The sequence below is a fragment of the Ambystoma mexicanum genome, chromosome 10 (assembly GCF_040938575.1).
Source record: "Ambystoma mexicanum isolate Mex_15411 chromosome 10, UKY_AmexF1_1, whole genome shotgun sequence".
NCBI classification, from domain to species: domain Eukaryota; kingdom Metazoa; phylum Chordata; class Amphibia; order Caudata; family Ambystomatidae; genus Ambystoma; species Ambystoma mexicanum.
Window position 1 is genome coordinate 1097940988 of NC_090932.1, and position 14870 is coordinate 1097955857.

Consider the following 14870-nt stretch of genomic DNA (forward strand, 5'->3'; position numbering starts at 1 on the left):
TAATCCATCAGGCTAATGTCACGGATAAGCTGGAAGGGATGCTCATAGTGCTGCGGGACATGCTGGATGCACTAGTTTGGGACTCTCAGGTAGATCCAGCAGGGAGATATGTATTCATAAACGTGCAAATTGAGTCTCAAATATACACATTGGCCACAGTCAATGCTCCTAATGCAGTCCAAGGTGGGTTTCTGCAGGGGGTTTCAGCACAATGGGAAGGGTTTCGATCGAGGGGAGATCATTCTTGCAGGGGATTTTAATCTAGCCTGGGTCCCAGAGGAAGAGAGGAGTAGATGAGCATCACAGCACCTGCTGGTGCCGTCAAAAGTGCGAAAGCAAAGAGTAGCTATGTTGGCACTACATGATGTCTGGAGGGAAGTAAGGGGAAGGGCGAAAGGGTACACCTACTATACGCATGTCCACTCCTCCTTATCTAGCATAGATTATTTGTGGGTCTCCACAAGGCTGCTGGGGAGGGTTCAAGAGGTGGATCTAGGTGCCATCTCATTGTCAGATCATGCCCCACTGAATATAAAGATGGGGCCGCAGAGAGGGCTATGGAGATGGGGTTTCCCGGTTGATCTTTTGCATGACTACGTTCTCGCGGAGGCAATGAGGGACAAATTAGACACATACTTTGCAGAAAATGCGACGCCTGATATGCCTACTGAGTAGGTATGGGATATATTTAAGGCAGTGTTGAGAGGTGAGTTAATAGGTTTGAAAGCCACAAGGGAAAAGCAAAGGAAGCAGTTGGAAACGGAGCTGCAGAGTCAAGTGATGGAAATAATGGGGAAACTGGCTGAGGGCCCATCTAGAGCGCTGCAGCGAGCATTAAGACCTATGCAAGGGCAGCTAGAATTGCTTCGCACGAAGCGTGCTGTGAAAGCCCTGCTATACACAAAACAAACGGTATTACATAGGGGAGAACAAAGCTGATGGGATGCTAGCAAGGCAACTGAAAAGCAAGATTTTGGCCCATACAGTGTTATAAATGTCAGCCCAAGACAAGGGCATGGTTACGGGCAATGGCACGATTATGGCAATCTTTGAGGAGTATTACTCCAAGTTATTTTTATTTTTTTATGTGTCATAGTTTATTAGACTTTTGACATACAGTTTTACCCTAAAACATAACTTCAATGGAGAGAGTAAGATAGAGAAAATACAGAAGTACAGACTCAAGTAAAAGAAGAGAGAAACAAACATTATCGGCCCGTTTTCTTATGACAACATTTCAAAAATCTTTACAATTTTCCTCCACATAATGGAGAAATAAATGATGCAGGCCTGATGGGGCCCGCCGGTGAACACTTCCCACAAAGTGTCCGTAGGCAGGGACGCCGTCAGTCCTGCAGCTCGTAGCGCGCCCACCCTCAGTTTCTGAAGAGACAGACATTCACACAGAAGATGCTCTATAGACTCCAGAACCCCCTCTCCACAAAGGCGACATTCCCTTGGGACATGGCACAAGGCCCCCTCAATTTCCCTTGTTCTGACAGTATTACATTTCAATTTTAGGTAATCCCAGACCAAATAGTTGCCCACAAATTGTTGGGTATAGGTGGGCATGAACTTACTATCCTGTATGTAAGTGACAAACTGTGCAGCGTGGTTTTTGTAGCAAGATTAACTAGTCAATGTTCCTTGCCATGACCAACTAGGATGTCTTTCATAGTTTTCTTAAAACTGCGGAGCAAGGTGCCCAGTAAGTTCACAGGAGCAAGTATTAGCCATTTTTCGCCATAGTACAAAGTTGAACAATGCTACTAGATGGCATCAAAGTAGCTCTGGTCATGTCAGCATCATATATTAGGCCCTTGAGAGAGCTTTCGGGGCATTAACTAACTTTCATAGTAGAGTTAGGCAACAAAGATGTATTTTGCACCGTCTGGGTGTGACATTGTATTCCAGAAAACCCATTTCAATGGCAGTACGTAGTAGGAGACGTAAAAGGCTCCTCCACAAAGAGGGTTCTAATTTAAACGTCTCTTCAAGATTTGCCAGAGCCCATATTTCGGCACCATACAATAGGACGGAGGCTAATTTAGCTTGATAGAGCTGAGCTAAAGAGCCAGTTGAAAATCCCTTGCACTTTTGGGAAAAGAAACAAATGCGACGCATCGTCACCTGCCCTCCATCTGACCTGGTCCAGATGGGGAACACTGCTTAATTTGTGGTCAAGGAAAATGCCAAAGTCTTTATATGTGGACACCACTTCAAGTCGGACCCCTCATATCTCCCATCTCGCTTTTGTTTTTTTACCAGCAGAGGTAAAAAACATGATTTTGGTTTTACTGATGTTTATGGCAAGCAAGTTGACATCTGCATACGCTTTCAGTTTATACAAGGTGTACTGCAAGCCTCCAGGAGTGAGGTACAAAATGGCAAGATCATCCACATGACCTAACCACTACATAGGAGTGGTGCCTAATTTATGAAGGAATAGCAGAGAGATTGTTAAGGGCTACACCTAGATCAGAGAGCTGTACATTGAACATCATGGGGCCTAATATACAGCCTTGTTTAACACCTTTATAGGTTGGAATCCATGAATTAGTCACACCATGCTGGTCTAATCTGATCTTGACCCTAGTTTGGGTATACAAGAAGATGATCAGCCTTAAAAGACCAGAAGGGATGCCCAAATTGCTCAACTTTCCCCACAGCCTGTTATGATCCACAGTGTCGAACGTGGCACTAAAATCGATGTATGACACATTGACCGGAAGTTTCCTAATAATCCACACCTGTTGGATGGTAGTGGCTAGAGCAAAAAGGTTAATGATGGTGCTAGAGTTCTTCCAGAACCCCGTCTTCTTGTAAGGGATGATATTCGAAAATTCTGGCCAGTCCTCAAGCTCTTTAAGGAGGTCCTGGGCAAAAATGTTCACAGAAACATTCAAGATGGCAAGTAGGTGGTAAGTTTTAGGATTAGCATGGTCACCCGTTTTCAAAACTGGGACAAGTATGCTATTTCGCCAAGAGGTTGATCTATTCTGCAAAACATCAATGCAACAAAAGAGCCAATGCAGACTACAGGATAACATTTAATTAGTGTACTACAGATTCCATCAGGTCCAGGAACCCTGGAGGATTTACTGGCTCCAATGATCCTGTAGATATCATCTGGACTATGTAGAAAATGCCAATTGTCCAACAGCAGCTCCTGGCAGGAGAGGTCAGCAGGGGGGGGGGGGGCGCCCAAACACCTGCTCAATGTGCAAGAGCCAGCCCACTTCAGATACGCCATTGATGTCTCTAGAAATAGAGCCCCTGCCATTTATAATCTGCAAGAATTCTGTGATGTTATTAGAAAGGGGCACCTGTACTAAATCACGCCAGCGGGAGCATTCAGATTCATACCTGTGGTTCTTTGAGTTATATTTCACAGACAGCCGAGACAGGGAACTGCAGGAAGCATATTTAAGCACAATCCTGCATCCTAAAATCTCTTGTTTGGAGATGGAGGAACTGGAGAGTGAAATTAGGGAGAGCGCAGTGGCTGGGGCAATTAAGACACAGCCCCTGAATAGGGCTCCCGATGGTTACACAGAAATATTTTATACAAAATTTCAGGTGAATTTAGCCCTGCGGCTCATTCCAGGACAAGGGGCACATCACGATGATGATGGATGAAGCAAAGGTAGGGGTGTTCCGGAACCCAATAAGGATCAGACTCTCCCAGGGTCATACAGACCGATACCGTTAATAAATCTTGATTCAAAGCTATTTACAAAAGTATTGGTGAACAGGCTCACAACGCTCCTGGCGAGGCTAATTGGGCCGGACCAGTCAGGATTCATACCAGGGAGACATACGCACAACAGCACATACAGAGTCTGTCATCTGATAGAGAAGAATACCATCATGCAACAGCTGGCCCTATTGTTTTCGTTGGATGCGGAAAAGCAGTTGATCACATTGAATGGTCATTTCTCTTCCAAAATACTGGAACATATGGGATTTGGGTCAGATTTTCTCTGGTTGGTCAGTGCAAATGATCAGGCCCCCTCCATATGACTGGCAGTTGATGGCACCCTCTTCAAAAAGCATAGATATTAAGTAATGTACAAAAAAGGGTTGCTCTTTGTCCCCATTGTTATATGCTTCTACCAAGAACCCTTGTTAGTTAAACTCTGAACAACTGATAAGGTCAGGGTCCACAGCATGGGTGGGGAGCATCACAACATTATAGCATTTGCCAACGATATGCTGCTGCTGGTGGTGGCTGACCCGGAACAATCATTGCTGGCACTTATAGGGGAATTAAAGACTTTTGGGACGGTTGGGGGACTAAAAATTCATATGCAGAAATCCTAAATCTTAAACTTGTCAGTCCACCGTGATTAATTAGAGCAGATAAGGGCCCACTCACACTTTAAAATAGCACAGACAGGGATTTCCTATTTGGGTGTCACCCTCACTAGGTCATTGGAACAACTATACAGGGCCAACTATCCTCAGTTACTACAGAAAACTAGAGCGGAGTTGCAGAGGTGGGGTCCGCTAACAGTTTCATGGCTAAGGAGTCTAACAGCAGTGAAGATGGTCCTTCTGCTGTGAATATTATATTATTGCCAAGCTCTCGCTATCCAGCTGGCCAAAATCTTTTTTTGCTCCCTTAACAAAATGATATTGACTTATATATGGTAGAACAAACCTCCATGTGTTGCGATGCATGCCTTAACGGCACCAAGCAACCAGGGGGACTAGGGCTCCTGCATTTTCATAAATACTGTGAAGCCGCACAGCTTCGCGTGGTGAGGAAATGGTTCACGGCCGACACCCAAAAAGTATGGTTACAGCAGGATAGGACAGTGGTGGGATTGCCCCAATCAGGACTGCTATGGCTGGGGAATGCTCATAGACCACCAAACCATCCCCATTTATACCATTGTTTCACAATCCCTGTTTCACAATCCACAGCTCTCGCTGGGGCTGGAACAAGGATCGCTCAGGGCGTGGCGGGCGGCGGGGTGTACACAATTGTGCGATATGTTCCAATGGCAGGACGTTATTGTCTGATTTCACCCAGGTCTCTAGGGGTGTCCCCTGCTGGCGAAGAGGTGTGCAGTGAGAAGGCCTGCGTCCATGCATACACACACAGCACCATGAGTGCAATAATTACAGGAGCCACGTATAAGCTCAACCTTCTGTATTCTTGGCTGCAGCAAACTGAATTTGCCACGCGGCATCCCCAATGCACATGCGTGTGCATCATGCATCCTCATTGGTCCCTATGCTTCATGATAGAGCTATGTGGCTATGTTAACTGTGTCCTCTCCAGGACACCACATCTCCCCCTGTCGAGCAAAACAAAGGTTACTTACCGTTCTGTCCTCACATTTCTTCAATTAGACACACAGGTCTTCTGATGCATCTTGTCAGTCTTACTCAACGTTCTTCCTGCGCTTCTTCAGCTTCTTCTCTCACCGTCCCATCAGGCGATCCTGCTGAGTTGTCTACCTTGTAAAGTTCTTGATCCTCTTCCTTGTACTGCTTAAAATGGGAGACATTTCGAGCAGTTACCATTGTTCTGTTCACTTGAGATATTGTCAGATAGTACGGATCGAATCTTGAATCCAGCTTCCTGTCTTGCCGTCTGCATACAAGTATCTTGTCCCCTATTTGCAAGTAAGAGCTCTTGGCTCGTCTTCTGCTGTCAGCATACATCTTCACATCCTGTTTCTTGCAGGCATCCACCTCTCGAATTTGTTTTCCGTCCTCACTCAGGTCACTTGCAAGATGAGGAAGTCTGGTCCTTGTCCGTCTGCCAAATAGCAATTCCGAGGGACACTTTCCAGTCCTGCTGTGTGGCGAGTTTCTGTAGTCTCTGAGTATTGTGCACAGAGCTTGGTTGAGTGGAATGAACTGTAGCTCATTCTGTTGGAGGACTCTCTTCAGACTACCTATGAAATCGCTCCACCGTGCCGTTTGCCTGCAGCCATAGTGGAGTGACCTTTCTGTGGTGGATGCCCATGTATTGCATGAATTTTACAAACTCTAGGCTGCTCAATGGTGGATCCGTTGTCCCAACTAAGGACCTCTGGAATGCCCCATGCAGAAAATATACTGTCTAGCACTGGTATGACGGTGCTGGCTGCCATAGATGGTACCATGTACACTGGAGGAAATAGAGAATATTCGTCCATGATTACTAGCTAATATTTGTTCTCCCCAAAGGGCCCGAAGAAGTCAATTGCAAGGTGGGTCCATCGGATCTCTGGCATGTCAGACATCTTTAGAGGTTCGTGTGATTAGGTCTGGATGTGCACTGACACAGGTGACAAGTACCGATCTATTCCTGGGATCCACATGGTGTCTCTCACTTGTCTTTTCGTGGCCACCACCCTATGGTACCATTCATGGGCTAGATCTATGGCCTGTTGCCACAGGCACATGGGAATCACTATTCAATGTCCTTGCATGACAAGTCCTTCTGCTGATATCGACAGCTCTTCTCGTATATTCCTGAAGACCTGTACTTCTTTTGTGGTGCAATCTCCATCTTGCCTGCTTGTGATGTCTGTGTCTCCCCACCTTCCAGACTTGATCAACTCTTGGACCTTCTTCAGCATGGCGTCATATCTCATGCGATCCATAATTAGTGTAAGCGTAATAGCCCCTAGGGGCCCATGATGAGTGAGGAAGTTGACATACTCCTCTTCCATTGAGTTATTGGTGGACGTTTCTATTAGTGGGTGTCGAGACATGTACTCCACTGGGTTGTATTCCTTTCCTGGTTTGTGAATGATCGTGAAGTCGAAGTCCTGAAGTCGCATCTTTTTATTCATGGTGGCATCTTCCACTGAGAGTTGCCGTAGATGGTCGCCAGGCTTTGGTGATCTGTCATGATCGTGAATCGCTTACCTACAAGGAACATCTGAAAGTGCTTGCAAGCCCATACAACGGCAAGTCCTTCTTTTGCAGGTTGCAAATATCTTGTCTCTACCTCTGACAGGCTCTTGCTCTGATAGGCAATCACTGTCCTCGGAGATTCTCTCCCTGGTTGATGTTGCGCCAGTGTCAGGCCCAGGCCAACGTGACTAGCATCAACAGTTACTTCTATGCACATGTTTGGATCGAAATATGCCATAAATTGAGTCAAGGAGACGTTGCTCTTTATTTGTGCGAATGCTTCCTCGCATTGCTGTGACCATTGGAATACCCTGCGTTGCTTGGTGATTTTTCTGAGAGGAGCACTGGTGGTCACGAAATCTCAAAGATACAGCTGCAGAAACTAGCCATCCCTAGGAAGGACCTGACCTCGCTGACGTCCTTGGGGGCTGAGATCTCAGAGATGGCAGCAACTTTTGCCTTCATGTGAAAAGATATGTCTGTAGAATTTGAGGTGAGACTTGTGAAAGGCGCACTTATCGCGGTTCAGTGTCAGGCCAGGCTCTACCAACACTGTGCACACCTGTTGAAGGGCTTTATCATGCTGTGCGGTCGTGGTTTCAAATCCCAGGATACCATCACTGTAGTTAAAACAGTTATTCATGTGGCGATTGACTCTCCGCACACTCTCCTGGAATATTTCAGCTGCCGAGCAGATGCCAAAGCTGAGTCTCGTGTATCTGAATAGCCCAGTAGGTGTGGCAAAGGTGGTGATGTACCGGGATTGTTTATCTATTCTTATATGATGATACCCCTTATTTAGGTCAAGCTTCAAGAGTACTTTCGCCCCATTTAGCAGGCTGATCATGTCATCTAGATGCATTCCAGGGTGTCTTTCACGCCCAATAGCCTGGTTCGCTTGCCGCATATCCACACATATGCGCCTTTTTTCTGGTGACCCTCTCTTGGGGACGCCCACTATGGGGGACACCCACGGAGTCGGACCATCGGCCGGTTCTAATATACCTTCACTCTGTAAGCATTGTATCTCTTTTTCCACAAGCAGTTGCAGATGGATCGTTATTCTGCTCGGGTGCTGAGCCACAGGCTGTATGGATTAATTGATGTGAAGTGTCATGGGGTCTCCTTTAAGGCATCAAATACAGAGTTGGGAATTGTATAACCGACAGTCAATGTTACATGGTATAGGTCACAGCCGCGATCTGCATCTCGAGGGCAGCGGGGCGGCCTGGTAGGTTGCTCCCGGGAACCTCCCTTTTCAGTACATGAAATTCAGCTTGTGCACGTTTGTCCTTGTAATGTATTGTTGTGAAGAACTTCCCGTTGATTCTGCACCGTCCCTCTTGTTGCCCACTGAAAGACCTTCTGGACAGATGGTCTTAACCGCAGAAGAGATGTAATCCTGCAATATTCTGACACGCACACTAGTAGGGTGATGTCACACTCGGATGGAGTTGTCACTCCATTCATCATGTAAGCATAGTCCTATTGGGTGATCCCTGTGGAAGGTGAGGGTGATGGAGACCTTCCTGTCAATTGCCTAACCTCTCTCATGGGGACCCTCCTTGCACCAGAATCTCTCCTTGGACCAGCGCCGCGAATGGCAGACTCTAGTTTGTAGAGTGTGGAGTTGTATCCTGGTGACCATCCAGGTGGAAAGTTGCAGACAACCGCAAGATGATTCTCTCTGACGCACTTGGCGCAAGTTTGCTCAAAGGCGGGACATTTCCTGCCTTCCTTATTAGGGAATGGGAGGCCACATCGGCAGTATCTACTTGATAAAGCTGGTCCTCTGGCCACATTGCCACTTGTAGGCCTGCCTTGATTCTCTGGTGAGACTTGATATATTTGTTCCTTTCTTGGTGGTTTCAATTTGTGAGGCTTGCGTGTCTGCTCAGGAATCCGTCCTAGCCATCTGTAGTATGGTGGCTAGAGAGAGTGGCTCTCAGTGTAGCTTCTTTCTAAATGATGACGACAGGCATCCACCTATGATCCTATGATCATATAAATACGTGCCCATCTTGGGCCCCATATGAGAGCGGTTGTGTGACCCAGTATTATTACTTGGTCTCCAGCGTGTGTTGCAATTATAAGTCCGGGTGTCTCCAGACTTGTCACAGCCAGCTCCTTTTCAATTGGATGTATATTCTTTTTTAAAACATTTGATTTTTATTTGAATATTCTGAACATTTTTGAATACATGGTGGGGCCCACTCTCTTCTCTGTGTGTTCCTTGTCTAATGGCTTCCTCATTCGTGAATTTGTGGAATTTACAGTTTGCCACCAGTTTACGAAGGCAGGTTGCGAAGGCATCCATAGACTCACCCACTATCTGGCATGCCTTATTGAAGGTGTGTCTCTCGTGATCAACGTTGTGCTGCGGGTCAAAGTATGTGCTCAGCGCTTCTTTGAGGCCTGCGTATATCTTGATTTCTTCTGGTGGGAAAGTAGGTATGAGATCCTCTGCCTCATCTCCAACTAGATTCACCAGCAGCCGCCTGGCAAACTTGCCAGGCGCGTCTTTGACGTGGGCATGCAATTTGTTTTCAAACCTTCTAATCCAGCCCTCCCATTGTGGCCATAGGGCTTGCTGGTCGCCCATATCAAACGGGCCAGGCGGCGAAAGGCTGCTGCGCAGCATGCATCTACATCAGTTGTCTCACCTTCTGACATCTTGGCGGTTGGGTGACTTTAGCTGCTCCTCAAGATTTAATTTGCAGTGTGTAGTCGCAGTGGGAACCTTCTTTATCAGAGAGAAAATCCATCCTCGTCACCATTGTCTGATTTCTCCCAGGTCTCTAAGGGTGTCCCTTGCTGGAGAAGAGGTGTGCAGTGAGAAGACCCACGTCCATGCATGGACACACAGAACCATGCATGCAAAAATGACAGGAGCCACGTATAAGCTCAACCGTCTTTATTCTTGGTGGCAGCAAGCTGAACTTGCCACACAGGATCCCCAATGCGCATGCACGCACATCGCGCATCCTCATTGGTCCCTGTGCTTCATGACGGAGCTATGTGTCTGCTTTAAGCGTGTCCTTTCCAGGACACGACAGTTATGTAATTTGTGGTCTGTAAATAGCAGATGGGGATCACCGAGGGGGAACAGCTGCCAGTTACGACATTGGCTATCTGACCCACATATTAGGGCAGCCACTACTCAGCAATTCACCCCCTTTGAAAAATGTATTGCAACCCAATCGGGATCAAGGAAACTGGTCTCCCCACTCTACAAATTTCTCAGTGAAGGCCTATCCCCAGGCCAATGGCAGAGATGGGAAACCTCACTGGGAAGTGCAATCAAAGGGGAAAGATGGGAACAGCTGTGGGGCAATATATCTAAACTAACACGCTCCATCCAATTGTGGGAGATGTGGCACAAGATAATGCTGCAATGGCACTATATTCCGATGCGTCCTCATGTAATGCACCCCAGTGCATCATATGTATGTGCAAGGGGATGCCCAGTGACTGGGGAATGGTGCCACATCTGGTGGGAATGCCGGGTATTCAATCATTCTGGCACAAGGTAAAGTCCCTGTTGAAAGAGATATTCTCTGGGGGGGGGGACAATGTTGATGAGAAAGTATGCTTGTGTGCCTTGGCTGGTGATAGTACAGAAGTGGAAACAGGGGCAGACACCGACAGAATTTGACTGGTTACAGAAATGATGGAACTTTGTGGTGTTGGAGGGGGTAACGTACACGGTGCAAGGATAGTGGGTGGAATTTAAGTAGGACTGGTGTCCTGTATTATTGTACCTCCAAAGTGACTATAATGTACAACGGTGCCCGCACAAGTTGAGGATTTTGGATATAATGTAATTGTGGATGCTGTGCTCACTTGAACAAAGGTATCACTGTAATTGTCTCCCTAGTGGGGGGAGGGTCGAAGGGGGAGGGCGTTATTGTTCTTCACATGTTTTGGAAAATTCATAAAAGTATTATTTTAAAAAAAACACAAAGAACCCATTAAAATATATACTTGTGAAATGTTTTGACTCGAGTTAAAAAACTTGAAAAAACATTGGCATCCTACATGTAGGTACACATTTGTGCAGTGCTCCATAGCTTTCCAGCAAGGTTTCCGCTTTGTAAATCCCATGCATGCATACAAACATACATAGTTGTTTTCTGAATGAGAGGCTGTGCACTTGTGTCATCTCATGTAATGCTAATAGGCTTATACTGTGCCAGTCCTCGCTATCATTGCCTTACGGTGCCATGCTTTGTCTGGAAAGTGGCGCGCTGCACCCCTGACTGAGGTAACCTTAATGTGGTCTTTGGAGGGAAGGAAGTGGAGGAAGGGGAGAGGTTGAGAAAAGCAGTAGTATTATAGAAGCTACAGATCTCCATTTGGAAAGATAGAAGAGTGGTAAGGGAGAGGGAATGTGACTATTGTAGAAGAGGTGCATACATAGTCACTGGCAGTGGATCAGACCAGACTGAATGCTGAAAAGAGAGAGGGAAAATAAAACATTACATGGCAACAGGCATATTCCAGTGTTGGCAGTTTCTAGTGCATGGTGGGTGATGGTACAACTAGTCAGACCATGGCTGTGTGATGGACTTGAGATGTGCTCACGCGTGATCTAGAAGCATGGAGGCTTGATTTCCAGATAACGTTTAAGACTTCTCCTGTAGTACCCAGGGAAATATTCTGGGACTGCCAAGCTAACTGCCAGACGTGACGGAGCCAAGCATTGGCTGTGTGAGGGTGAATGGGGGGTGCTGAACTGCTATCAGCTGCAGTGGGTCCACGTGGATGTTTCGTAAGAGCTTTGTGAATGGTCAGTAATGCTTGGGACATCCGACGAGGGATATGTTGCTTATTTGTAATGCGCCTCTTGGTGTTGTGTGTGATCCATCCCTTCACCTCAGATTTGGTCAATGTTTCTTGAGTCAGTGATTTGTATTAATTTAGCCACGTGTAATCCGCTGCTTTCAAGGTAAGGGCACAGAATTGATCCCTGATTTACTTTAATTAATTAATGAAGATCCTTTTGTGATTACTGAATGACTGTCTTTTCAATTCTTCAAAACTAATTCTTGAAACAAAAATCAAAAGTAGTGTGCTGATTAAACGATTAAAACTGCCTTTAAAAAAACAAAATCTTTATTTATTGTACATCGTCACTTGTGCCTTGCGACAAAATAGATATAAACATGGCTTCCTGAAAGCAAAGAAAGGCATGCATTAGGAAAGAAAGCTCTCTGACAACCTTTCATTCCTCAGTGACAATGGATTTTGCATATATATACCAGGTAATCCCCCCCCATAATGACATACATCAAAATGGACACCTATGGCGTAACATCAGATCTATGGAACACTCAAATCCAGTAGAAAGTCCCCGTGCCGTACAGCGTTATCCCTGTACGTTTACAGTATGGTAAAGCTTTTAAGCAAGCCAGGTTTATGGAATTGCTGTTCCCTAGCTTTGACAAACTCATAAAAGGGGAACGAGACTTTAAGGAATTTCTTATAGGACCCGGCAGCTACTGCACATACCTTCTCCATTGCCAGAACACCCCAAACCGTTACTCACCACCATGCCAACATCGGGCCATCTTCCATTTTCCAAGCTTGGGCTAGTGTCATTTCTGGAGCAGCCAATAAGTGTGTGATGCGTGTCACCATAGCTCCACTAGCAGCATACAGGTCCTCTGCAATCACACCAAACAAAATCCCCACCGGGGAAGCAGGCACCGCCACCCCTGTTATGTCCTTGATATGCCCCAACATTACTTTCCAAAAAAACTTGGCACTGAGGCAAGTCCATCACATGTGTCCAAGGTCACCCGTGGTACTACATTTCCTCCAGAAAAGGGGTGAGAACTGTGAGTTCATTCTATGTACACGCTGTGGAGTTATATACCACCTGCAGCATATTTTGTGTGATGATTCCTTAATGGTTGTGCATTTAGAAGCCTTATGAGCCCTTCTCCAAATCTGCCCCCATTCTTCCTCTGAGATATTAATGCCCAGATCATATCCCATCGGCCCATGTATGGAAGCCTATCTTCCGGTTGCGCCTTTTCTAATAAGCGGTAGAGCCGCGAGATACCCTTTTCCACCGATCCCTCCTGCATAGTCTGCTCAATAGACAGTGGTGTCCTTATGCCCGCTTCTTTCACTACCCACTGGGAGACCCAATGTCTTATCTGTATATATCTGAAGCATTCCCCTTCCCCCACGTGAAATGTACCCTTACAGTCCTCAAAATGTGATAGTTCCCCATTGCGATAGAAGTCCATCAATCGTAGGGTAGCCGGGACACCCAACTCTCCTAGAACGCGTTGCTCCACCCTGGGGAGAAATCTTTGTTGTAAACCATTGGACTATAAGGCCCAAGACCCGGGAACGTTGTCTTGCACCTTAGGGCTTGATCTCAGTATCGCAAGGTATTTTTGGTCGCATCTAATAATGGGCCTCTGTGATGCTTGAGCTAAAACATGGCGCTGATGCGCATTGCATTCTGAGGGCACTCAGAGCCATAATGGATATTTATTCCATGCCTCAGTGAAAAGCTGCACTTGCTTTGCTGAAAAACATATTTTCAATGTTATTTGTTGCTCAGCCTGGTACGCAGGCCTCAGTCAAGGACACTGTGCTGGGAAAGCTGGGATTCACAGGTGCCGGCTGGTACCCGATAAGAAGGTAATTCCCGTACCAAGGTTGAAGATGAGTTATGGAATTGTTTTCCGTGGTGCTTTAGAAGAGGGAAGCTTTGCTCCTTGGGGTTACTGTCGGTTGGCCAGGCCGGCAACCAACGGTCACTCATCAATGCGCAAGCGCTAATGCCAGAAGGTTCGAGAAATTGCCGCCCCTTTTTGAGGAGGGCATATATGTGGAGCTCTGGAAAGATCAGGTGGAAAAAACACAAAGACCTCAGTCGGAGGGGGGACGCCTTGTTCCAACCTTCCTCTGGGCTGTTGTGCTCTCAGCCTGGCTGTTACCGGGGTCTTCCAGCCGCTTCTGGCGAGATGAGGGATCCATTTACGCCCATGGTGATGTATTCTCTTTAATTCACTATCTTTTCTGTAATTTATTTCTGTGTTATCACTAGTTGCTTATGTATGCTTAACTATGAATAAATAGCCATATAAGGGCTCATTATCCACTAACTGCGTGTCTGGTTGTGAGTTATTGTTCCGTCTACCTGCGTTCAAAGTATTTGCTCTGCTCTGCAAATGTACTGGTGATAAATAACTGTCCGTGCACTCTTGGAGAGCAATAGAGCCTCCCGCTCCTCGAACTTTGTGTCTAACCAATTGTAGCATGCCCAGTGGGATGATTGTAACCCCTTGTTCCATTTTCCTCCAACTCCTTTACAACTCAACTCCAGACCAGTGCAACATTGGCACTTGCTGGGCTGTGAGCAGATATCGTTTCAAGCATCCGTGATCTTATGGCCCTAAAGCTGAATAAAAGTGTTTATGGTGCGAAAGTAAAGCAGCTTAGAAATAACTATAGGGCCTGGACGAAGAGTCAAAAGGCTATTCACTTTCAACGAGATGGGGAACACATGTTAAGGTTGGTCTTGGAAACAAACTCAAGAAACCTTTGGTCAGTGCTAAATGAGCTAGACTCTCAGTCTAGTTGCTTCATGTGTAATTTGGTGCCTGAAAGGGACTGGATAGTTTATTTTTCTGGTATAATTAAAAAACCACAAGGAGAGTTTGACTGTAGACCGTTAGATCATGGGTGGGAGCTATATCTGGAGGAATCAGATATTGAAGAAATAATAAAGAAGGCCTCATCCTCGAGAGCAGCAGGCCCAAATGGCTTAACATATCAGGTTCTCAAAGAGGAGCCACTACTTTGGGCAAAAATACTAAAACACCTGTTCTCATCGATCCTACGGAAAAGACAGCTCCCTCCATCCTGGAAGACGGCTCTGGTGGTAACATTTTTCAAGGAGGGTGATAGGACAAATCCAGAAAATTATCGTCCTATCACCCTTCTTGACATAGAGAGTAACATCTTTATGAGGGTATTACTAAGGG